Source organism: Diceros bicornis, chromosome 12 (assembly GCF_020826845.1).
Source record: "Diceros bicornis minor isolate mBicDic1 chromosome 12, mDicBic1.mat.cur, whole genome shotgun sequence".
In the NCBI taxonomy this organism is placed as follows: Eukaryota; Metazoa; Chordata; class Mammalia; order Perissodactyla; family Rhinocerotidae; genus Diceros; species Diceros bicornis.
The window spans coordinates 28,266,090-28,293,523 of record NC_080751.1 but is presented as its reverse complement, the minus strand read 5'-3'; the positions used below and the strand labels follow the sequence as shown (position 1 = coordinate 28,293,523).

General features: G+C 36.6%; 1 long non-coding RNA gene across 2 annotated transcripts in view; it reads left to right on the top strand.

Annotated features, from left to right (window-relative positions):
* The window catches only part of LOC131411943 (uncharacterized), a 324,554-nt gene that overhangs the window by 143,414 nt on the left and 153,706 nt on the right, over positions 1 to 27,434 (top strand). For both annotated transcript variants that reach the window (XR_009221676.1, XR_009221675.1), the window contains exon 2: positions 9,037 to 9,098. This is a non-coding gene — a long non-coding RNA (uncharacterized LOC131411943). The remainder of the gene's footprint in view (positions 1 to 9,036; positions 9,099 to 27,434) is intronic.

The window sequence follows — 27,434 nt, the reverse complement described above, 5'->3', positions numbered from 1 at the left end:
ATTACTAATCTTATACAAATGAAAATTAATTATGTACATGGGGAGAAAGAGAATCCATGTTATGAAATTCTTTTTGTAACCTACTTACACAGAAAATAAGGCACTTGACTGAGGCTTGAGAACAGAAGCTCTGACCAAGGGTTATGAATATGAAAACGATGGCTGCACTGGATGTCTTCCCCCTGTCTTTGATTTAGAAGGAGAACTGGTGAGACAGAGCGTAATGCACAAAGCCAGCCAAGTTACTCACCCACTCTCTTCTCTCATCCTCATCTGTAAAATAGTGATAGTACTAGAGTGGTTGTGAGAGTTAAATTAAAAATATAACATATTGACATATTGAAGGCGTGAAGTAAGTGTTTTAAGATAAAGAATTAAAGATCACAGTTTCTGCTTTAGGCCAAATGACGAAGCAGTAAATTTGTCTCTCATTACTTTTGTTTGTATCTACCAAAGGGATAGATTAAAATGGATCTCAGTGGGTATATTATACATCTTAAACCAAATGTAAGTGACCTTTAAATGAGCTGTTATTTGGATTATTTGTGAGTTCTCTCTTACCATAGATACTTGGAAAATGAATTCCTCCTTGTCACTTTCCCCTTCCCATTACTATTTTTCCTAGATGAATATCATGTGTCAGGAGAGAGGGAGAATCTCCCTCTGCCCTTTTCCTTAAGGTTCTTATGGCTGGCCAAATAATTAGCAAGACAGGTTAGCAGGAGAAAATAACACCAAGTTTAATAACATGTCTACATGGGAGAAACTCAGAAATGAGCAACTCGTCCCTCTGTCTAAGCTGCCTGCTTAAGTATTGTAGCTAAAGGCGAGGAAGGTGTTGGGGGTGGGTAGTGGTCTGGGACCTCAGAGGGCAAGAAGACAACTCACATGGAGATAGAAATGCAAATGTTTGCCTGACAACTCTTCTCAGGGTCATCTATAGACAATGTGGTCAGGGAGAGATAGAGTTTTTGATAAAAGGGGCTTGGTGCCTTTCCTATTGTAACCTCTATCCTACATTATCTTTACAGCCATCATGATAATAACTGCTTCCTGAAAGAGATCTTTTGTTTTAAATTCTTTAGGCAGTTTGGGAGGGGAAGCTCAAATATTCTTCCTGAGTTCTCTGAATCCTTATTGTCTTCAGCTCGAAATAATCCACATACCAGAGTGGTGCCTCCTGGGGTAGCTTGCCCTGAGCACCATCACATGTTAATACAGCTCATTATTATATTGCAATAGTTGTGGAAGAAGACCTTTGTGGGGATAGGGCACATATCTAAGAGCTTAACTTTGTGAATAGTGGTCGTGGCAAGGGGAATGAGGAATTCCATGGGACGTGTGGCCAATGCAATTCCATCCATCCCATCCACTGCTGTGGCTCATCTTACTTTGGTTTTATAAACCTCTACATTGTTTTTGTCCATCTATTGGAAAGTAAAAAAATATTTATTCTGTGCATTTTTTCTTTGACTATAATTTTTTAATTATTTTAATTACTTGAAAACATCATTTATAAATCTTAACCATTAACAATTTCTCTCTTGCATATTTACTTAACTGACAATTTATCATCTTTTATTTTTAAAGTACTAGTAAATTTACTGGCACTTTCAAAATAAAAGAAATCTAGCAAATTTTATTGACCTTATTAAGTTATTAGTTTCGTGTATGTGTGTGAGTATGTGTGAACTTCAGCTTTTACGTGGTCTATTTCTAATGTCCTGGTCAAAGACTACTACTGAATTGGTAGATTTATAATTTTAAAAAACTGTATTAAAATGGCATATATAATTTTTTCTTTAAAGAAAGACAATTAATTTTCTTTTATAATCACAGCAAGATTTTTACAAATAGAGATGCTTTTAATCATTTAATTTAGATAATTTATAGTAATGCTCCCCTTTATAATCTTACAATTGAGGGGGGAGCTGCATTTAAGTGAAATGGGTGGTATATGTTTGACTCAGGCACATTCAAAAGCGTTTTTTAAGTATAGGGCTTGCTTTTGTTTTTATGCAACTGTAATAATGACCCCAGTCTGAGAATCTGTGTATTAATTTATGTGACGCTAGTGCGTTAAACCTTCCGCCCTCAGAGAAAAACAAAAAAACCTCAAACTGCCCTTAGAGGAGGAGCATTGTTCCATGCAGTGTTCCTTCCTTCTCATCTCTTTGTCCCATTCCCAAGGCTGCATCGAGGAGTCTTCATTTTGATTAACAGCCTTTCTTAGGAAGTGGGAGGCAGAGACTAAGATGCTAAACTCTCTCTGAAGTGTGTGCTAAATGATTCACAACAGTGTGAATGAATCAATTTATGCAAGCATTCTCAACCTTTTAAATATGTAGTCTGCCAAATCTTTGTTGGATTACATTCAATTTACAAAAAAAAAGCACCTTTCTTCATGGCACCTCTTTCCACACATTGTATTTTGGCTTCATTTTACTTTCCCCAGAGATGGACAGTATTTTGGGAAAGCATCTAATATTAATTTGTCTTTACATGTAAGTGTAAGGTCTGCCTCTTTCATTTTCATCATTGCCATTACTATTGGGGTTCATTTCAGTGGCCTCAAATGTTTATTTTAAGAAACTGCCAGAAATAAGAGAAACTGAGTTTTGGCTCATCCCTGTTGATGCACAATTACATATCCTACATGATGCTGAAGACGGATTACCTTATCCCAAATGGGAGTGAAATATCTTTTTCTGAGTATTTCTTCATTACTTCAAGGGAAAATAAGTCAGTAACAAATTTGTAGTTTATACTTAGCTAATTTTGCCTTTAGGCAAAAATTACTCAATTTTTAAAAGAATCACTGTAAATGATGACAGTCTATTCTCCAAACTGATCTGAGACCCAAGTCTAATTTCCAAATGGTATGATCCAACATAAGAACCAGTGTCTACACAGGGGAAGTTGGTGGCTATATTTCATGGGCAGTAACATCAACACTCAGGGGTTGTCTTTTCTTCTGATGACCGGTGATGTTCACCCTCCATACAAGAGTGCATTTCAAGATAGACATCCTTGTTTTAGAGCAAGGAATTTGATGATTCCTTGTGTATAATTTAGGAACAGTCAAGCCTACCATTTATCAACCCAGTCATCTGGGCTAGAAAAGAGGTTTTTAGTAGAAGGGAGATTATGAACCACACACAAAGATGGTTCAAAGACTGCTATGAGTTCATTAGAGAGTGGCTTTCAAGGTCTGGTCTGCAGATACCTGCACCAGCATCACCCGTAGTACTTGCTAAACTGAGAGACCCCAGGCCTGTCCTCAAATCTGCTGAATCCAAGATTCTGGGGTTGAGGCCCAGGAATCTGTATGTTCACCAGGCTCCCCAGGTTAAGCTTGCTCAAGTTTGAGAACTCTGCTGTCAAGTTTTAACATTCTCTTTGACATCTCTATTAATTTTTATGAATAATCATCCAATCCCATTGCATATGCAGGATATTCATGCTTAGCATAAATTTGTTACCCAACTACACAGTAGGAAGAGAAGATTGGCCATCAGGTAGTTATCAGTATAGGAAAAGAGGAAGAAAGATTGAATATTAGATCCAAATTGTTTCAAAGAAATTTCTCTTGAAAACGAAAGGATTTTCATTAAGAAGAAAATTTAAGCCATATAAGCTCATGAAGGTTTGCAGTTTGGGCATGACATCTTCATATTCTCCCGTGGATCATCCCCTCCCTCTCTCTTCTCCTCCCATCCCCTCTCTGCTTCCCTCCCTCGTTATAGAACTGTTGTGAATTGTCTTAGAATTTATGCTCTGAGAGTTCATTGAACAAAATATTTCTTTTTGTGGCAAATAACCATCATCTTAAGTAGCACTAGGGGTTTTTTGAGAGAAGAATCAGGAAATATCACCTAGACACAAACAGTATTTAATGTCCCTAAATGGTGTAATGGAGAATATCAATGCGTTGTATAAGAATACAAGGTACTATGGTATTTATGTTGGGGTTCAAGAGAAATCTGATTATTATATTGAAAGAAGAAAAGAAAGCTTTTTGGTTTTCTAGTATTGTATTATTTTTTCTTTTTCATTTCACAGTTTACATAGATGTAAATTTAGGGTTTGTTTTTTGCAGGCAGTGCAGGTGTTTCCCAGTGGATGAGAAATGGAAGTTAATGATTTACTAAGCTGTGAAGCTCAGATGGGGTTTGGATGAGGAGAGTCAGAGTTTCTGGTAGGTTACCGTCACAAGAGAGCATTCCTTTTTTTCCTACATCCACCTGAAATGGAGGCTTCCTTATATCTCCTGTGCACACTACAGTGGTCGAATTATAAACTTCCCCCCATAGATGCCATACAAATTTCATTCTTTGGACAATTAAAGTCAAGAAGCCCAGAAAAGCAAAATCACATTTAGGTGGCCTGCATGTATACCCTGGTTGCTTTTCCTGTGCATTGATGCTTTTCTGGGTGAGTCCCAGGGTCAAGTTGCTGTTGCTCAGCTGTTAATATCATGAGTCATTCTTCCTTCAAGGGAGGGGAAGACACTGCAGGCTCTAACTGCCTCCTCTCTGGTAGGGTTCCCTAGCTGCAGAGCCTGAGAGAGGATGCTTTGAAGAGGAGGAAGGGAGTGAGGAAGCAAGGCAGGGCATGTGGCCTTAGCTAGAGTCTAGCTTCAGCTTACCCCACCAAGTTGATGTCCCTCAAGTCGAAGGAGATGGCTTTTGTACCCCTCATGTCAGGCGGTCCTTGTATGGGTTGTTAGAAGAAGTTTTAACCTCTCTAGTGAAGTGGATCCTGGTAGGTTGAGGACAGTTCTTCAGAAAAGGGGGCAGCTGAGACCTTTAGCAGCCAAGCTCCCAGCAGCTAGGAGATGGCTGCCCCTGGGTCAAGCAGTCTGGATGGAACACCAGCAGCATCTACCTTTTGCCTTTTGTCTCTCGGCCTTTTCAATTCATGCTTTACTCTGCATTCATCATTCTGTTCAGAAACCATCAAAAGACTCCTCACTGCCTAGAGAACACATTCCCAATTTTCCATTGCTCCCATCTTTTTTATTTCCAATTTTTCTCTCACTGCTCTTGCTGCACTCCCTAGGTAAACAATCCACCTTCGTCCTGCACGTGTTTCATGAATCCCTTCCTTTCCTCTCTACCTGACATACTTCTTTGATCATTCCTTCATCTCAAATGCTTTTTTATTCATACCTAGAACTTAGAGTCAACAGAACTATGATTGAGTCCCCATTCTAATACATTTTTGTTTGGGTAAATTATTTAACCTCTTTGAATCTCGATTTCTTCACCTATACGGGGGCTGTTTATAGGTGAAGTTCAAATGAGTTCAAATGAGATGTTGTATTTTAAAGCTTTATAAAATTCTCCCATGGTGCCCACTTATAAAGGGGTCTACCCACAAAGACACTGTGCTCCTTTTATTCTTGTATTTATTATGTCAGCTGTTTGGCATTTATCCTAACTACACTTGCATTATGAGGCAACGTTACCTTTGGGCACACCATCTTAACTAGACTGGAAGCTTCCCAAAGGCAGGTACCATTGCTTAACTATTCTCCATAATGGCTAATATAGTAGCTGTTCCATGGAGGTTTGTAAATTAACATGCTTGTTAATGGCAACTTGTATCTGGACTATAAAGGTATAGGAGGAAATAGAGTTTCAAGCCTAGATGATTACAGTTGAAAAATCCAAGTAAGTTTAGGTTTATTGTAAAACAGAAACTTAGAAGCCGATGGTGATATATAATGAACAGTGATTAAAAGCTCACTAGAAAAGAGAACTTCTTAAGGAAGTGCGGGACCTCTAATCCAAATATATGTAATAAATGAATGGTTCTAGTAACCAATATGTTAGCCAAGAGGTCCCAAAAATGTCATCTTCCAATTATTTGCTTTCTTCGCATTTATCAAGTTATAGCTAAGTAAAAGATGCTTTTTAAAACATTTTCACTTTCTTTAGAAACTTTGATTTTGTATTTTATATACCCGTCTCTCAAGACCAGAATATTTAGTTAGGATATCTGATTGGAACTACATGTCAAAATGATTAGAATCAGTAGGTTAATTATAAAAGGCAATGTTATTAGGAGATATTTTTTATTATGTTCTTGGTGGCTAGAGTTTGTTTTTTAGAGTATTCCATCATGCCCCAGGAGTATTTATAGAGCAAGCTTCTTAGCAAGTCTGGCTTTCATGATTTCACTCCATGCACTGGGCTTGCACAAGTGGCTGTTGAACACCAGCCAAGATGATTCACTTTTTATCACAAGATGGAAAACTTCTTTCAATATGGTTCTATCTTGAAATATCTGTTTTCTGCTACTGGTAAAATACCAGTGACATATAAGGTAGTAAGCATTCATTGAACACTTTAAGATAAGTAGTTCAGACTGTTAAAAATCTGAAACTTGGGATTGTGATGAAAAAATACAAGTGGACTGTATCACAATATACTGAACTTACTCATTTCTCTCCGTTACCTCCCACCTATAAGTCTAAATACAGAGATGGGGGAGAAAAAGAAATTGTGACAGCCCTGGAGGAATGCCTAATTAGCCCAACTATTTCTACTATAGTTGGCATTTATCTCCTTTTAAAATAATCCATGGTTTATGTGTGTTTCTCAGTTGAAACTTAGGAGATGAGAAAAGATAGGATATTTGGAATGTCAGATACAGGGAAGCATTTCTGTCAAACACATTTTTAAAGCTGGAAAAAAATGAAATTGAAACAAAGAACACCTGCAACTTTAACTCATTTTAGAAAATATAATGTTCTTTACTTGCTAAATGAAAATACTGATTTTCAGAGAAGAGAAAGTGCTGATCTAAATAGGAGAAAATGTAATGATTCACTATGCAATGATATGAAATCAGAAATATTTGAAATTGGGTATTTCAGTTTGTAGAGGGGTAGATATTTTGTATTAAAATTGTTTTGCTCATCAGGTGGTGAATGTTTCTCACAAATTGCAGTAAAGAGAATAAAATCAGCTTGTCACTAAAGATTTTTTTTTATTGACATCTTTAGCTTGTCTTCATGCCAGTAATTAAATTGCTAATTATGTGTTTCTGTTACTGTGGTCATGCTTTTATTACCTAATTGCTTCAAGTTTTGCTCAAATCACTAAAAATATTTATTTAACCTTTTTGTGCATTAGATAAATTTTAATATATAAAGGCTTTGGAACGAGTTCATTGATTCTGTTTTGATTAGCAAAATCAAAGGAATTCTAACCTTTTTTATAGTTACATGGGTTGGGTCATATTTTCAATGAGATTGCTGATAATTATTAATTCAAGCAATAGCAATCATTGAAAGACCAATTGAAATAGAAGAGAAAAAATACAAAGAAAACTTTTCAAAAACTCAGTGTCCGTTCTGGAAAAATAACATGTTCTTTCTTGAGGTAATCAGAAATATAAAATTAATAATCTGATTCTTAATATGTGCCCATATTTAAAAAAATTTTTTGGATTAAATTCTGGGTAATTCAGTTACCAAGATTCCCTTCCCCTTTTGAATGTGGGCATAATTTTTGTCGGTGTTTCAATGTATTCATGATTTTTTTCTCATTTGTTTATTTTATGCAAACCATAAGAGACATTTTTCTCAGTGAAGATTGCCTCTTTATTTTATTTTGAAATATTTGTATATTTATTTCATTAAATGAGATAATGCTTTTTCTTATTAACATAATTTCCAGTACATTAAACATATTTCTCCACAGACAGAAGAGAGGAATCAAATTAAATGACAGCTAAATCACTTGCAGCAATTTCAACTGTTAAAAGAAATAAGTGTCTCTGTTTTCTTTGTGATCACAAGATGTGCTGGAAAGGGAAATGAAATACTGAAGAAAGAAGGGAAAACATAAAGAAATAATGACTGACTTATTGTAGTAATACCATTGAGAGAAAAAAAATTCACTACAAATAAAAGGAAAAATAATATAGTGGATTTGAAAGTTACCAAAATTCATTTCTTATTGATGAGTTCAGTGGAAGCCTAATGCTAAGTAAACTGATGAAAAAAAAAAATCAATACAATAAACTATGAATGATGAAAGTTGAAATAAATACTTTGCGTATGGAGGACCATTATTCTAAATGTCTTTAATTTTTTAATAATTCATGTCTTTGTGTTTATAAAAAAGGAGGAATTATTGCTTGGTGGACTCAAAATGCATGTAAAAAGCATCTACTAGAATCCTATATTTAGTAATATGTCCAAATGATATTGATGACCTTATGATTTTTAGTGTTATGTCCTGACTTTGACAGAAGAGCATTAGGGGGAGGTGAACTTTACTTTTAAAATGGTGCCGACAACTGATACTGGTGCATTTATGCAGCATACTTACTCTATCAAAGATAAACTGCTTTCCAAAAAGACAATTAATTTTTGGACCATAGAAAGAACAAAACTCAGAATATATGTGTGTGTGTATATATAGCATGCTTGTGAATATTCTGGGGACAGCAATGGCACTTTTCTATAAAATATTGCATTGCCGTGCACACATGCATATGCATACATGCATGTGTGCATGTATTTTTTTTCATGCTGGTGTAGTTGTTAATGTGTTCAAATCAGAGCATACAGGTTACCTGGATCTATGCATTTGCAGGTGGGCTTATCTACTCATTTTCTCTCTTTTCACACATCATTAAAAATAACTAGTTGAGTTAATCAATTCAATCAGAAGGCGGTCAATTCAGTATAGGAAAAAAAATCACTGGAGCCACTTGTACTGAATTGATTTCGACTGAATTAACCTTCTAATACAGTTGATCTTGAAGCCCTCTCTTCTCCAACTCCTATCTTTCTCTCCTCTCCTGTCCCCAGTCAGTTTGCCCCCTAACCCTTCATCCCTGCCCCCTTCCTTTTTGGCGTTTTCTTTTCTTCTTCCCTCCAACATGTTAAGAAGTCTTTTCATCTGCCCCTCTCATCCCAGTCACCCTCCTCTCTCCCTTTCCACCGCAAACACAGCTTTCCCTGCCCCACCGGAAAAAAATTCTAAACCTGGTTTTTCTTTTTTTTTTGAATTACAGAGATTTGAAACTATTGCTTTGCTGAAAACATCTGGCTGCTGGTCTGGAATGTGACTTTTAAGGTAATAATAATTGTGATTTTTCCACTTTTAGAGACCTCTTCTTCCTGAAAGTTCTCGATCCCCGCTGGGTGTAAACTCTTGGACCTTCTCTGGGATTGTTTTATTCTCTGTAGGGCACATTTCTGGGGTGTGTGGGAGCTGCAAGGCGTGCAGTTTTCTGAGAGTGGGTAGCACTGGCGTGGGGAGCAATGGTGATGTTCAGGAATCCTTTCGTGTGCCCACTTTGGGATACTTCCTCTTATCTTTCCTTCAGAATGCAGGGGATAAGGCATAAGTGCAGGCCACATGCAAGGGAATCTGAATTATGCATTAAGCTGATAATGCCCCAGAATGCAAGCTTATGTCAATAAATAACTAGACTGGTAGGGGAAGGAGGTCACTTTACCTGTGTGGAGGGCACCACATAGGGAGAGAACGGGGGGGTGGGCAGCCTCTGTGAAGGGTGAAAGGAGTTCACTTACGTTTAGCTTGCTCTGATGAAGAAGCGAGAAGAGTAAGTTAATATTGAAATTATTGTCTAATGCTTATTTGCTTTTAAATTGATTTAGCCAACATAACAAGACTATCTCCAGTGTGGGCCCTGTGTGTGCAAGTTTGCATTTGTGGCGGGGTTAGCCCTTCTGTGGAATCTGACGTAAAGAAATTCTGTCTAGGGGAGAAATTCATTTGAATCCTTTAATGGGACCTATAAACCCTTTAAAAAGGCAAGATTTTTCATGATGAAATTTGGCAACGCTGCGGATCCTGATGAAAACTGATTCTTTAATCTTTGCATTGCTTCTCCTGCTTTAGTAAAATGCGTCAATGAAAGTGACCATTTCCTACTGTGAGAAATTAGCCATGGTACGTGTATACACACACACGCACACACAAGATTTTAAAAAATATTTAGTTTTATCTCCCAAGGAAATGGGAAGTGTCTGGGGGTGGGGACCTTAGGAGATGAACAACTGAACCTCTACCTATTTTTCGTCACCAAAAAAAGAAGAAGAAATTACATGTGCATTTCATCATTTTCCTGGTTTTAAACAGCAATTTACAGTTCCTGGTTCTGCAATCAGAAGCTCGTGCTTAGCCTCGCTGTAGCAGCAAAAGCTTTTGTGGTGCTGGTTCTATATGCACACATGCATATACACACCAACAAATTAAAAATGGATCTGGGGAAACACCCTTCTCCTCAGAGAGTCATATCAAGCAGTGTTTAAATTAAATAATTTGCAGAGTGTGGGGAATAAAGCTTTTGCAGCAGTATCTGGAGGTTATTTTCCCTTGGGAAATTCCTGCCATTTAGTTCAATCTGGTGCATGCCAATGAGACACACATGCATGCATACACACACTAGTAGATAGATTTTATTTTACATCTAAATTATATTTACTTCTTTGGGTTATCTGCCATTTTGTGTTCATGTCGAGAAAAAAAAAAGAGGCAAACCTCTTATGAAGGGTTGAGGTCGTTAAGATCCAAACAAAAGCAAGGAAAGGTTATTAGTGAACAGGGATGAGAGAAGGCTGACTTCTGGCACAAATCCAGCTATCCCACAGCTCCTGGGGGAGCATGGCTGTGATCCGGAGAACGTTCCAGCTCAGGTCAGTGTTTGATTTTGCTCCTGGCCCATTGACTGATGGCAAAAGAGGAGACGTGGCTGTGATGAGGTAATGTGAGTGAGTAAACCACAAGTAGCTGATATTAGTTGATTTCTTGCTATTTGTCCTGCTCAACCAATATATAATCTGAACTAGATGTTAAGGAGAAGTTTTCCGATCAGAACCTCATGCTATGTCTCTAGCTAACTCATTTCTCTATAGTCGGATGTATTCTTAGTCTAATCAGCACACCTATCCACCTGTGGAGAAGATGAGGCTGAGCACAGTAAGGATGGTGAATGAAATGTTAACAGGAGGAGAGACAGAGAGGAAGAGAATATCTACCAATCTATGTACAGGGTATTTATAAAGTCCTGATTATGAAAATTGAGTTTTTTCAAGTGAAAATAATTATTTTCCCCAGGCCTAAGATTATCTTTGTACCCTTTAGACTCCCACTTTAATCCCTCACTTAAAAAAATTCTTGCAAATTACTAGTAGCCTGTATAGAAGTTGTGAGTTAGAGTGAAATTCCCAGTGAATCCCACATTCTGGCTCCCTCTGTTTCTTTGACAAAAATACTGGTGTATTAATTTGCTAGGGCGGCCATGACAAATAACATAGACTGGCTGACTTAAACAACAGAGATTTATTTTCTCACAGTTCCTGAGGCTGGAAGTCTGAGATCAAGGTGCTGGCAGGGTTGGTTTCTGCTGAGGCCTCTCACCTCGGCTTGCAGGTGGCCGTCTTCTCCCTGTGCCTTCACATGGTTGTCCCTCTGCATGCACATGTGTCTGGTGTCTCTTTGTGTGGAAATTTCCCCTTCTTATAAAGGCACCTGTCATATTGGATTAGGGCCCATCCTAAAGTCTTGATTTTAACTTAATCACTTCTTTAAAGACCTTATCTCCAAATGTGATCATATTCTGAGAAGGTTAGGACTTCGATATATAAATTTGGGAGCACACAATTCAGCCCATAACAACTGGATTTCCAAAATACTTGGTAGAATGATAACATTTTCATTCATTTCTACTAGCTTACTTGAGATTTATTCCTCCAACCTTCATTCTCTTCTGCATTTTTATTATAACTGATTGAAAGTAATTTATTACAATTAATGTAGGTGGTTGTGTTTTATTGTTTTAAGAAGTGAGGGTTAGGGAGAGAGAAAAGCTTATTTAAGAAAACAAATTAATCTTGTTTGAATTTTTTGAAAAAGGAAGTCATCTCTTTTTCCTGCTGTAACAGCATGGCAGCAGGCAGAAAGTTTCATCATGGGGGTTAAGAGAGCAGGTTTTCAAGTCAGCCCCACCACACGCTAACACTGACCGTGAGCAAGTTACTCAGCTACACTGCGCCTCCAATTGATTCTTCCTGTGCGTGTTGCGGTTAATGCATACAAGTGCTTCAAAGGGTTGCTGGGAGGATTAATTGAGATAATACATGTAAAGTCCTCAGCATGGTGCCTGACTCACAGTAAGTGCTTGTTGTGGGCTGAATGTTTGTGAGCTCCCCAAATTGGTAAGTTGGAGTCCTAACCTCCAGTGTGATAGTATTAGAGGGTGGGGCCTTTGAGAGGCAATTAAGTTTAGATTAGATCATGAGAGTGGGACCCTCATGATAGCATTAGTGCCCTTAGAAGAGGAGGAAGAGAGAGAGATTCTCTCTCTAGGGGCACCACTGAGGAAAGGCCATGTGAGGACACAGCTAGAAGGTGGTTGTCCACAAGCCAAGAAGTAGCCTCTCACCAGACACTGAATCTGCCTGCACCTTGCTCTTGGACTTCCCAGCCTCCAGAACTGTGAGAAAGAAATTTCTGTTGATTAAGCCACCCAGTCTATGATATTTTGTTATAGCAGCCCTGGCAGACTAAGACAGTACTCAACCAATGTTATTTATCTAATAATCATAATAACCACAGATACTTATAGAATGCGACATTTGCCCTGGTGCTGTACAAAATGTCATACCCTTTCAGAATTTTCTCAGATTACAGACTTATTTCCTGCTTTTAGAGGTGGAGCTAGGAGCAGGTTCTTTTTTAAATTTTTTAAGTGGACTTGGATAGAGAGTTGGACTCACAAAGTGTGGATAAAGCACAAGCAGGCTTTGATGTCACCTCCTGTCCTCCAAAGACCCAAAGCTCCTTCATCAAAATGTAGAGTAATGAGTTGGGACAGTAGAAAAGAGGGGCTGGGTCTTCTGAGAGCCTGAGGGTCCTCAGGAAGCTGGCGTTTTTTTTCCCCAGGAGAATCGGAGCCTGTGCGGCGTGCGTGGCACAGACCGGGTGTGTGGCCTCTGATCTCTCAGAGTGATGGGCCACCAGGCCCTTCCTTTGTCCACGGGAGACAGTGGCTCAGCCTTGGAGTCTAGGAGTCCCAGACACATTAGGGTCCACCAGGCATTCAAGACTGGTCTGCCAGACAGAGGTTACCCACAACTCTTTTTAAAATGTGTAGTTAAGTACCAAACGTGTTCTTTGATTAAGGAAAGTGTTGCCAGCAACACTCAAAATGGTGTACTGTAATCAACTCTCCTGAGCCAACACTTTACTCTTAAGGCCCTCAGGGCTCAACTACTTTAGAAATAGTCTGGTGACCAAGGAAATAAAAAGTGGCATTTCATTAAGGAGACATTGGCTCTATAAAGGGGATTGTCCCACGAAAATCTACATCAAGACATAGCCCTCAATTTTGGGAGAAGTTTGGGAAACAGAAAGACCCTTTGAATTGAATACAAAAACAAGGTGTTTGAGCTATGTTAAAATAATAATACTAATGACCCTAATAGCTAATGTTTATTGAGCATTTTCTCTGTGGGACCCACCATGCTAGGCTCTTTATATTTCTTATCTCTTTTAATCTTCCCATAATCCTATGAGATAGGTATATTATTTCAAGTTTACAGATGAACAATGCAGTAAAAAGAATTGCCAGGATTCAAACACAGGCATTTGGGCTCCGCTGCAATCTATGGCGGTGGTTGCTGTATTTGGATGGTAATAAGAATCACTTATTTTGGAGGAATTTAAAAAAAAAAACACATATTTTCATATTGTAAGTAAAAATAAACTCCAGAGATATTCAAAATCTAAACTTTAGAAACCATAAAAATATAACACAAGAGATGATTTTTTTATAATTGTCAGTTGGAAGAGACCATTCTAAGGAACAGACAAAACGTCTCTGAATTTACATTATACAAAGTTAAAAGTCAAGTAGAGAGCTTTTTGGAAATCATAAGAAAAAGATAAATCACACAATAAAAAAATGGGTATAGGATATGAACAGGCGGGTCATAGAAGAAATGAGAATGGCTAATAACATATAAAATGAAGCTGAGAATGAAAATTCAAAATGAGATGTCACTTTTAATACATTAGATTGGTAAAATTTTAAATGATGAAAAATATTTAGCATCAATGAGTTGTGGAAAAATAGACCCTCTTGTACTTTTTGTAGGTGAGAATAGAAAATGATATAGCGATTTTGGAAGGGCAATTTTTTAGTATCTATTAAAATTTTAAATTCACATACCTTTGAAACAGAAATTCCATTTCTTGGAATCTATAATGCAAAAAAACTTACATGTAAATGAAGGTACAATAAAGATGTCCATAGAATCATATGCGTGTGTGCGTGTGTGTGTGTGTGTATATATATTTAAACTAACTAACAAGTTAGGAACAACAGAAAAAGCAAGGAAAAGGCTAAAATAATTATGATTATTTATATTATGGAATGCTATATAGCCATTAAAAACAATAAGAGAAATAGTTTTAGATAGCTCGAGATATAAATCAGAATAACGTGAAGTGAAAAAGTCAATTCACAGAACAGTATGTGTAGTCCAATTTTGATTATATAAAATACATACACGAATAAATGAAAGTGAATACATAGACTATAAAGACATATTTATTTAACAATATTTAACTCTGTGAGGGATGGTTATTGAGGGGCTAGCAAGAGCCTTCTTTCATGTTTTTACTTGTATTGATATGTAGTGTATTGATTTTTAGCCATAAGCATATAGTTCCTTTTCATTTAAATTTTTTTAAAGTGACCCCCCAAAGTTATTGGAAATATTACTGACTTAAGAAATTTACATTCATAAGTAAGAAGATTTGCATGGATAAAAAGATGGATCACGAATGGTAGCTTTATAAGTGATAGATTTTCTTTCTGCTTTTTCGTATTTTATTTGCCACATATTCCATAGTGAGTACCCATTGCTCCACCCGAAATGTATTGAATAAAAATCCTGAAGATTGGGACCCAGGGCTCTACATTTTACAAAGCTCCTGAGATAAGTCTGGTAGTTAGCCGAATTTGAGAGTAACTGGCAAAAGCTACACATGGACCTTAGAATTTGAATGTGCCTAGAAAGAGTGCTTTCACTTAGATTTTGCTTGAAGGTAAATTCTAGAGAACATAATTGTTTCCTTAACATTTCATGAATACTGGTTCAGCACTCCTTTTTGGCTTTCCATATTCTCAGTCTACTGAGGTGATGCTATTACTTTGGTGAGTTTTCCACGCTTGCTGAATATCCTATACCTCATGCTGCTATTTATTAATACTGCATATGGTCGGTGCTCTAATTCCAAACTCAACACTTCTGAGCATGTACCTAATTGTTTGCAGAATAACCAGTGGGATGGTTTTAGAAAACCCATGATTGGTTCTTTACCTTCTCTTTTCTTTTACCTCTTCTTATTTTCTTTTTCTTTGGCATACGTCACAGAGTTTTTCAGGTTATTGAGCTCTTAGAGAAGAGACATGAGTACATTGCATATATGAGCGCCTTCTTTTCCTGTACTATCATTGGAAAGGAAGGGCCAGATGTGTATGTTTTTAGAAGAACCTTGAATTAATCTACATAACTTTGAACAGTCATGACTGCCTGCCATCATGTCTTTCTGACATGCCAGTATGCACACCAAATGTTTGTCCACTTAACAATGAGACACTTATTTTTGTATTCCTAGATCTGTGGATATTTGCTTAGAATGCAGTTTCCTCCTGTATGAACCATGGAATTGGGTCCACTTCCCTTGTCTGCTCAATAGTTCTATACTGATCCATTTTGTCTTCTGCTGCTTATGTATTTCTTGCTTTAGAAGTCAAATTACGGGTGAACTGTTGTATCCCCCAATGGCTACTAAAGAATACTCTTTGGAGAAAAATATAAAATATAAAGTTTTGACTTGTCTGTATCTTGGGGGTCTTTTTCACATTCCATATTTTGGAAGCTCGACGAAGCTGGAGTTCTCGGTCACAGCAAACACCCCGGCTAAGTTTCTCTTGCTACAAAAACAGCTACGAGAATGAGAATTGTCATAAAGGGGAAAAAAGCTCTTCAATAATTAGGATTCATCTACAACTAGAACATTTTATTAATTACACATTGTAATCACATGGATAGTCACAAAACCAATCGTGCAAGTCTGTATTTAGAGATTTGTAGACAGAAGACTTAACGTAAACATAGAAATGTTAAACCTACTCAACTGTAACCTGCAAAGAAGATAACAAGAAGGATTCTGTTCTCTGTATGATTTGTGAACAATGCTAAGTAAATATTCATCATTAATATATAATAACTGTTGCTTTTGGCAGTTCACTTTTCATTTAATTTGATAATGTGTCCAGTAAATGAAGTGGTACAGGCTACAGTGTTTTACCAACACAATTGCATATTTTCAATCATTGTTAAATGAAGGCAGCTCAAGGCAAAGCTTTAACCCCCACTAGTTTTGTGTGTGATAAAAAGAGAAGGCGCTATCAATCTTTATTGTCTGTCTCGCTTACTGTAATTGCATTCAATAGTCCACTGATTCTGTTGTCTGTGCTAATGTCAGGAACAGAGGAGAGCCAGATGCTCAGACTTGATCATATGCATCCAGTGGCCACTTTGATAAGTTGGCAGCAAGTCGCTGGGTTTGATGATAAATTGTTAACGCTATAGATTATGAACAGCTGAACACTGCAAGTGTACACGGAGGAAACTTCTTACCTTGTTTTAAATCTGGCATCATGATGCTAGCTAAAGGGCATGTCATGTATTATTCAAATGCATCTTGCACTGGAAATGTGCCAATGACTCATTGTATCCCTATGAATAGTAAAAGCAACAACAACAACAACAAAAATCCACAGTGATTTGAACGTGATATTAATGGTCCCAGGATTATGAAAAGCATTTTGAAATGCCGTTTAATAGTTTTGATTATATAATTCAACAAGAAGAAAGCTTCTGAGTTGTAGTCACATTTAATCCATATTAAATCATACTCTTCCTGGTCATTTCTGTTATATTAGCCGATAATGAGGATGTTTTCTAAAAACAAACCGGTTTTTCATTAGTTAAAACCCATGGTAATTTGCTTGTGAAGGGATATAAATTGGAGCTGGGGGGCAAGCAATGTGTTGAAATTTTTGCCAAGATTTCATTTCACGTAGATGCTGCCACCTCTGAGAGAGATGTGATATAGGCCATTTGTACAAAGTATGCAATAGGTCTTATTTCTCCTGAGCCCACATGACAGTTGTGAAAGTTCAGGTCATGGACCTTAAGTCATTGGACTTAACGTTGTTTAAAAAAGTTGAGATGACCATGAGCTGTGTAACAGTCTCACACTAGAGAATACTGAGCTGTTGACCACATTTTAAATGGAAAATTCTAGGTACAATCAGATGAAGAATATTCCTTTGCCATTGAAGGAATTGCTCTTGAAGTCTCTGATCGCTATATGGTTCAGTTTCCCTAAAATAAACACATGTAAGAAGTACTGTTGGACTTAAGGATTGGGACAAGAAATGTCTCTTGCCTAACTGGTATGTTTCCTTTTATTAGATAATGGAAATTTGTAATCCATTGTGTATTCCTTTTTGCCTGTGCTGCTAGGAAACTCAAAAACTCAATCATAGTCACTTTTTTTCTGTGCGTGTGAGGAAGATTAGCCCTGAGCTAACATCCGTTGCCACTCCTCCTCTTTTTACCGAGGAAGATTGACCCTGGGCTAACATGCATGCCCATCTTCCTCTACTTTATATGGGACTCCACCACAGCATGGCTTGACAAGCGGTGCGTTGGTGCGCGCCTGGGATCTGAACCTGCGAGCCCCAGGCCGCCGAAGCGGAGCTCGCGCACTTAACTGCTACGCCACCAGGCTGGCCCCTCACGGTCACTTTTTTAGCTGAGTTTTCAGTTATGATTATCTCTTCTTCCATTTCTCGTTCATTCTTTTCTTATTACTTTACCTTGTTTTTTTTTGTCTCTCTCTTATTGGTAGTATGGGTATATGAAGTAGACGGATAGCAGAGAAAATAAGGCAGGGAACAAACTTTACCAAGAAATTTTAAGGGCGGAGCCCTGAGGTATTTAATTGTTATCAAAATAAGGACCAAAGTCTCTAGTTATGACCAATATGGGATTCTAGCTGACATTGAGAAAGTCGCTTCAACCTCTCTTAGAGTCAGTTCCTCATCCTAAAATAAAAAGTGGATAAGGCGCCGGCCCCATGGCATAGCGGTTAAGTGCGCGCGCTCCGCTGAGGTGGCCTGGGTTCGGATCCCGGGCACGCACCGATGCACCACTTGTCAGGCCATGCTGTGGTGGCATCCCATATAAAGTGGAGGAAGATAGGCACAGATGTTAGCCCAGGGCCAGTCTTCCTCAGCAAAAGAGGAGGATTGGCAGATGTTAGCTCAGGGCTTATCTTCCTCATACACACACACAAAATAAGTGGATATAATAAAAATATTTAATTCATAAGATTCTGGTGAGGATTAAATTAATTAATATAAAGTAAGCATTTAATCAATGTTAGTAACTAAGATGGTGATAATTTTTGCGTGAACTCTAGAAGGTAAAGATAGCACAGTATGACCCAAATATTAGAGCTGACTTCTGGTGGCATCTGAAATTGTGTTCAAACCTTAAAGTGATCTCACCCAGGATTTGGTCTACTACAGGATAATTCTGTTTTAAGCAGGCTGATATATGACAGTCTTGGTTTATTCATTTGATTATTTAAGAGACGCACTCTTCATTTTATACAAGATGTTTAACTTTGTAAAATTCTTTATTTTAGTGTTCTTTAAGGTATCAGGCTTTTCTGTAAGAATGAGAGGTTTAAATTTACACAAGATTTGCAAGAACATATTGTTGGTCTAAAGTAAGATACTGCTTCCCTTCACTCAATACTTGAGAAAGAGTTCCACCCAGATGAGCACTCCCTCCTTCTGGATCTCTAGGATTATTGCTAATCTTTTGTTTATCGAGCTGCTTTTAGCTTTCTCTGGCCTCAGGGGCTGCCCCTTTCCAGGCTTTCTCCACTTGCTCCTGCCCCTGCTCAGTCCTGTAAGTTCAAGTACCCAGGGGCTTGGCTTCAGCCTCCTTACTTGCTCTCCCTGCACATTTCATCCAGTCCAGAGGCTTTAAATACCATCTATACACTGATGGCTGCCAAAGTCCCCTCTCCAAGGTGACTCCTCATAGCGCTTCAGTTCACTTATCCAACTCCCTTTTTGAAATCTCACCTTAGATGTAAATAAGCATTTAAAACCTAGCTTGATTTTTCCCTGGCCCATCTCATTCTCCATCATTCCTATTTCAATATGTATTACCACCATCCCAAAATTGCTCAAGCCAAAAACTTAATTATCATCTTTGCTTCCTCTCTTTCTTCACCCGCCACATCAATCCATTAGAAAGTCCTGCTGGGTCTATCTCTGGAACATATCTGATTCTGTCTGCTTCTATCCATCTTTTCTTTCCCCACCTCAGCCGCCTGCCACTCTCACTTATCCCACTGCAGTAGCCTCCTGGTCTCTCTGCTTCCCCTCATGCTTCCCTTACAATCCATGCTCCATAAAGGGATATTTTATAAGCGCAAATAAAATCATGGTGCTGACTTCTTCCCAAATCCCTCCAATGGCTTCTCATCATACTCGGGATAAAGGCCACATTTTTTTCCCATTGTCTATGAGGCCCTACTTTTCAAAAGTCATCTCTTCTGTACCCTCATTCCTATTCTTCAGGCACATCAACGTTGCTCTTACTCAGAGCCTTTGCATAGATGTTTTGTCTACTTCGAACACTCTTTCCCCAGATTTTTACAGGACTGGCTGCTTCGTGTCCTTCAGGTCTCAGCTTAAATGCCATCTCACATAGGCTTTCCTGACAGGCATCCTTCACTGTCTCTTATATTTTATTTTCTTCAAAGCTTATCATTATCTGATGACTTTCTTCTTTATTTGCCTAGTTCTGTATTCTGCTACTAACAGGTGCGCTTCATGAGAACACAAACCTTTTTATCTTGTTTACCCCTGGGCATTGTGTTCAACATTTTGGTTAAGACTGTAGACTCTAGATCAGATTCACCAGGTTTGGATGCTGCCACTGACATCCACTGCTCTGTGATTCTATACCAGTTGCTTCGTTCTGTGTGGCTCAGTTTTCCCATGTGAAGATGGAGATTATGTTAGCGTCTGCTCACACTGTTGTTGTGGGGAATAAAGGATACCTTATGTGTGAAATATTTATGACGGGTCTGGCACTCAGTAGTTTTTATCTATTTTCCTCCTCACTTGGAATAATGCTTCCATGTAGTTGATATTCAATAAATATGTTGAATAACATGTGAAAAGATACATAATGATATTTTTCATGGTTTGTTGATAAATATTTTTTAATATTACCTATTTTAATATTAATTTATGAAAAGACCTTATAACCAATTTTTTGGCCTCAGAAGAGTATTGAAAATATTTATAATATTTAACCCAATGACTTATTATTAACAATTATGTTGACATTTAAATTTCTAAAGTTGATGTATTAAATTTTGATACATTAGTCAATAATTTTGGGCAAATTAGCTCAGTCATCATACATGGTGAAATCACTTGGCTATTTTTCTTAATAGAATTTTGAAGGTTGGTAACTATTTTCTCTTTATATAAATGTGACTTATTTTTTGGGAAAATTAGAAAGTATGGTTGAGCAAAATGAAAAAACAAAAATAATATGAAATTCCTGATTTTTTATACATATTTGCACTTCCAGACTTCTCTGTAGACTGTCATGTATATTTTGCTTGATATTAGCTAGCTGTGGTAGCCTGAAACAAAGGCTTCTTTGGTGATTTATTTGGGAGATGGTTTATTTGGTAAGTAATCCCTGGGAGATCACTTGTATTGCTATTGTTAACTGCATTGCTTTTTTGAAATTGATTTTTTTTCAATGTTTGCTGCATGTATATAGAACCACAATTGATTTTAAAAATTGTATCTTAAGACCTTGTTAAACTTACTTAGCTTTTTTGTAGAATTTTCTATGTATATAATTATATTGTCTGAATAAAGACCATTTTACCTATTCCTTTCCAATTTTATATCTTTATGTCTTTCTCTTGTCTTATTTCACTATATAAAATCTCCAGTAAAATGAAGTGGTGAGAGCAGAAACTTTTGCCTTTGTTCCAATCTTGGAAAGAAAATGTTCAATACTTACTATCAAATATGATGTTCATTGTGGTTTTTAGCTGATATCCTCTATCAGATTGAAGTAGTTCCCTTCATTTCTAGTTTTCCAAGAGATTTTATCATGAATGGATGTTGCATTTTGTCATTTTTCCCCTTGCATCTATTGGGAAGGTCATGTGATTTTTCTTTTTTATTCTGTTAATATGATGAATTTCATTGATTTATTTTCAAACATAAAACAAGCCTTCAATATATTAGTTATGATATGTTATCATAACCACTTGATTATGATGTATCATCTTTTTTATATATTGTTCGATTCAATTTGCTAATATTTTGTAAAGGATTTTTGTGTGTTTATTCATGAGAAGCATCAGTCTGTATTTTTTTGTTTTTGTTTTTCTTTTCCTGAGAATATGTTTACCAGGTGTTGGTATCAGAGTTATGTTGGCTCATACAATGAGATGGAAAATGAGCTCTCCTCCCCTATTTTTAGAAAGAGTTTGTGTAAGATAGTTACAATTTCTTTTTTAAATATTTGATAGAATTCATCAGTGAAACCAGCTGGGTCTGGAGTTTTCTTTGTGGGAATGGTTTCATTAAAAATTTAAATTTACTTCATTCATATGGGGCTATGCAGATTTTCTATTTCTTCTGTGTCACTTTTGGCAAATTGTGTTTTCTAAGAAATTTATCCATTTCTTTTATTCTTGAGTTAATGAGCATACATTCGTACATAATATTTTCATAGTAACCTTGTAGGAACTGTAGTGATATCCCTACTTTCATTTCTAATATTAGTATTTGTGTTCTCTTTTTCTTGATCAGTTTTGGTAGAAGTTTATCAATTTTATTAATCTTTTAAAAATCCAATTTGGCTTTGTTACTTTTCTATTGCTTGTCTTCAATTTCATTGATTGCTGCTTTTCTCTTTTTTATTTTCTTCTTTCTACTTAGGTTTAATTTAATTCTCTTCTTAAGACAGTACTTAGATCTCTGATTTTATACCTTTTTTGTTCCTCTCTAGTATAAACATAATATAATACATTCCTTTTAAACCACTACCTAAGCTGTATCCCACAACTATCGATATATTGGGTTGTCATTAGTATTCAGTTTAAATATTTTCTAATTTCTCTTTATGATTTCTTCTTTGATCTACAGGTCAAATTAGTGTATTATTTAATTTTCAAATATTTGGGGATTTTTTAGTTGCTTTATTTTTATTGATTCCAGGTCTTAATTCCATTGTTATAAAAAAAGCATGCTCTATGAGATTTCAATACTTTTAAATTTATTTAGATTTATTATGGTCCACTGTATACATGAAAAGAATAGTATTCTGTAGTTGTTGGGTGTATTATTCTATAAATGTCAATTAGGTCAACTGGGGAAATTTTCTATGTCCTTATTGAATTTGGCGTACTTGTTCTATCAGTTATTGAGAGGCAACTGTCAAAATCTATAACTAAGACCATGAATGTTTCTCTCTTTATTTCTGGCAGTGTTTGTTTTAGGAATTTGAAGCTCTGTTATTAGGTACATACAGTTTGTCATGTCATGACTTCCTGATAAATTGACCCTTTGTTAGTATGTAGTGTCCTTTTTTATTTCTGATAATACTTATTTACTAATTTGCCTGATATTATTATAGCTACACTCCTTTCTTCTGAAGCTTAGGGCTTTTTCTCCTATCTCTGGATGTGTGTTAAAAACCAAGCCCCTGAATTTCCAAGAAAAAGCTCTATGCACACCTCCATACAACCCTTCCCGGGGCAGTACATGACTGTCTGCTCTAGTTTTCAAGTTTTTCTTTAGTTTCAGCCCTATGGATTTAGTTAATTTTCTTGCTCATACAATTGTGCATTAAAAGGGTGTTTGTTATGTTTTATCCAGCATTTCTAGACGTTTGCAGCAGAAAGAACTTTCAGGCTACCTTGTCTGCCATATTGATGAAATTACAAGTCTCATTATGCCTTTTCTTGTACAATTACTTTTTTTTCATGTTTGAATTTAATTTTTAATTCTTTAAAAATAAATGTAAAGAATAGTGAGAACTATGGCTATTATTCAAATTTTGAGGTTTCTGATACATGAAGATTGCAATGGAAGTTCATGAGCTATTTTTAGTATTTCAAAATTTCTGGTATAATGTATTTTATATGAATATGCAAAAATGCTGTGCATGCTAACTAGCACATCATGTCTCTTTGCTTTTCACTAAAATCATGTCATCTCAGTGTCATAACCATGGTTATATAATGTTGATCAGAAACTCGAGCTCTTGATGACATCTGAGACTAATGAGACATTTTTGCCACACCAAATACTGAGGAGAGTATTTCAGGTATTCCCAGTATTCATAGCGGTGAGAATTTAATGCAACTACCTTCTCAACATTTCTTTGATTTTCTCAATACTTTCTGTTTAGCAATTCATCCCAATGATTTCTAATTGTTGCCTTATTGTGTTACTAACCTATTGTTTATACTACATTTTTTTGATTGTCCTATCCATAAATTTTTGTGCTAAAACTCCACATTTTATACAAAATAAACACAGAAGCACTGGGAAAAGCAAAATAAAAGTAGTTTTTGTGTAAATATTTGGACCTGCTGCATTATGATTTTCTGGACCTAAAAATGTGAGTTAGATGTCCTTCTTGCCAAAATTCTCTTGGGAACTGAACCTCTCTACTTCCATTCTAGAGCTTAATAAGATTATATTTTGTAATTGTGCCATGTGTCATAGCTGAAATTCTCATAGTTGCACCTATGAAGCACAGACAGAAAGTGTTTGCCTTTTATAAGGTTTTGTTCTTGACTAGAAGGCAAAATAATGGAGTACCTTTATGTAAAATCAGCTTTGATCTAGGCATCTGGATTTACTTAGCAATTAGTTTATAGTACTGAAGTATAATTAGAAGGCTAATTTGCTAATCATTTCTCCCAACTATAGATATAATCATAGAAACATAGGCTTTCCGCTTTGGAGACAGGTCTTCAAGGCTAACTCCTTTTTTGAAAGTTAAATTCCCTCTACAGTATTCCTGCCAGGTACTCTTCAGGTCTTGAATCCAGCTCCTGTTCTATAGCTATGGAACGCGGTGATGTAAGATCTGACTCTTAAGACCAATTGCACCTCCTGGGATAATAAATAACCTTTGGTGGGTTCCTTTGTTTTGCCTTTTTTGAATCTTCATGCTCCTGAATCTAGGTTGCTTTCTCATACAGCACAGGACAATTGAGACCCAAAGCCCAGTGCTCCATGGGTTTTCACACACATGAAAAAATCCATCAGCTTCCAGCATTTCATAAGTTTATGCGTGTGTGTGTGCATGTTGTGAAGGAGGACAGGAATGACAGAGGGGAAGGTGTCACATCGTGCAGCCCACAGTCTTTTCACAATTGCTTTTCTACTCTCTAATACCCACCCCATTCACTTGAGGTCAAGGCAGGTTTCATTAAGAAAACTTCTGTTCACATTCAGTGTCATCTCTGTCTCTAGTTCTGTTCTAATTTTATCAAAGAGTTACTTTCAACAAAGATTGTGCTCATCCTGAAAGAAATTCTGGTGAATCATTTTTCCTCTCATCACAGACTATAATTATCTTTAAAAAATACAGTAACTGTCTACCTATGTATATGCACAACACTACCAATTTGAAATAAGTGGCTTGCTGATTTGAATGTCTTACAAATTTGTGGTGAGAACTGGTAATATGTTTAAATTATAAAAATGCTGGGAATGTGAATTGTTGTCAAGGATGGGGAGATTTTACATAGGTATCATCATAGCAGGGACACCAGTTTGATAAAAGGAGATAACTTGCTTGCAGGTTAGGTAGTGATAAACTATTGTGAAGTAAATACTCGTATTATATTCGTGTAAGTAGAGAATCAGCAGCTAAAAACACGTTGCCAGATATCTGTCCTTTACTACCTTCCTTCATGGATATATTAGACTAATCTATAATTAGCACATTCATTTTCTAAATGGAAAGCCCTCAAAGCGCTTTTAAACATTAAATGAGCAAGTAGTATAAGTCAAACAGCTGTGCTGCCCAGCATGGCTGCTCCTGTGGTTTTTTTTTTTTTTAATTTTTATTTATTTATTTATTTATTTATTTATTTATTTTTTAATTTATTTTACTTTATTTATTTTTTTCCCCAAAGCCCCAGTAGATAGTTCTATGTCATAGCTGCACATCCTTCTAGTTGCTGTATGTGGGACGTGGCCTCAGCATGGCTGGAGAAGCCGTGCATCGGTATGCGCCCGGGATCCGAACCCGGGACGCCAGCAGTGGAGCGCGCGCACTTAACCGCTAAGCCATGGGGCCGGCCCCGCTCCTGTGGTTTTAAAAGTGCTTAGGAAACAGATCGGTTTCTAAAATGAGCGTATTTCCCTCTACAAATTCTTCTAACACAGAAAGAACAAAGGCTAACATCTTAAAGTTTAAAACTGACTAATTTTTGAATTACTATAAATACATTATTAAATCTTACTATTGTGATGATTATTTTTATTCAAGGTTACGCAAAATTATTAGAAGTTTTCCCTTTAAACTAAAAGAGACATTTACTTTTGTTTCATCTCTTGACAGTGCTTTTTTTCCACCTGTCTGTGCATCCATTTTTCTTCATCCATCCTTTCCCTCGGTTTTTGAATTGTGTTGATAAAAATATCTTCAGATCTTACTTAAAAATGCAATTTTTTTACCAGTTAATAGCAATGATCACTGGGAGCAAACTCGCCCCAGTTTTTCATATGACTCAGTATCTACTAGAATTGTGTGGCTATTTTACTGCTGCGCCTTGAGAGATTTTTCATAGTTCTCTTTATAGCTAATCTATTGTTCTGGAACCACATTCTCTCCTACTACTGGCAAAAATGAGAAATCCGGGGCTAATGCCATGCCTGTGATAATTAAGTTTTGATAGTGAAATAGGTGAAGTATGAGGAAAATGTGAGTTGATAAGAAAGCTATACAGTTAAAAGAGAAAAGAAACACTGGGAAGGGTGATCTGTTGGCTGTTGCAGAAGTTACTGAAATAACCTCAGTTCTGTTCATCTTTATGTGCTTGTAGTGGCAGCAGTGGTGGCTGGGGTGTTGGAGAACTGTTAAGACTATTTGGATCTTGTCCGAAGTGACTTGTCTCAACATTTGCCATAGAGACAGTGACCCTAATAAAGACTATATATGTCTACATATGTATCCCTGTGCATGTTTTTGATTGAAAACAATCCTATCGTAAAATACTTGTCTACTCTGCTAAATCACTGTGAGTGTATTTGTAGCCATGGGAATTATTTAATGTTTGATAATCTCTTATTTTGTTTATACTGAAAAATCATTAACTAAGAAGCAGAGAAAACAAAAAAGTGGTTTGTTAAATTCATATTACCTACTGTTCTTTCTTTTTTCCTGTATTTTCTTCAAATTAATCAATTAAAATGCACAGATGTTCAATTAAAACTATAAAAATTTTCCATGGCTACAGCTGTTTTGAAACTACATTGTTGAAAATTTAACATATCTAGTAATGATTCCCTCTCAGAAGAAGTTAAATTAATGACTCTTTGCTAGATTATTTTCCATTTGATAAATTAAACAAAATTAGAAAAAAGCCGGAGACTTACAATGCCTGCTACATTTATTAATTAGCATGATAGACTAGCAGATATTAATATGAAAAGGCAACAAAATGGAAAATGTCTCTTATTTTTCAAGTGAAATACCTTCAGGACTGCAGTTTATCTTATCAGCAAATGGTAATACGGTATAAATTATTAAAATTTCACCTGTAAATAGCAGACAAGTGACAAATTTCGTCATTCCACATAATAGAGATGGTAGAGATGTGATTATACAGGGCTAATATAACATTTTTCTTCACATTTTTGTCCACCCCATGTATGACAGACAGTGACCCTTAAATAACAAGTAGACACAGGATCTTTTCTTGGCTATGTTGCTTTAACTCCAAGAGAATTTGGTATTTTTTTTCTCATTTCCAATTTATTGTTTAATTTCTAAAGATCTGCTACTCAATTTTTTCTTATGCCAAAGAACTAGTACACGGTCATTGCATTAGTCAGGGTTCTCCAGAGAACCAGAAGCAATAGGGTCTATATACATATACACGTATATACATATCAGTGAGAGACACAGAGACAGTTATTTTAAGAAACTGGCTCACATGATTGTAGGCGCTGGCAATTCTGAAACTTGTAAGGTGGGCTGGAAACTCAGG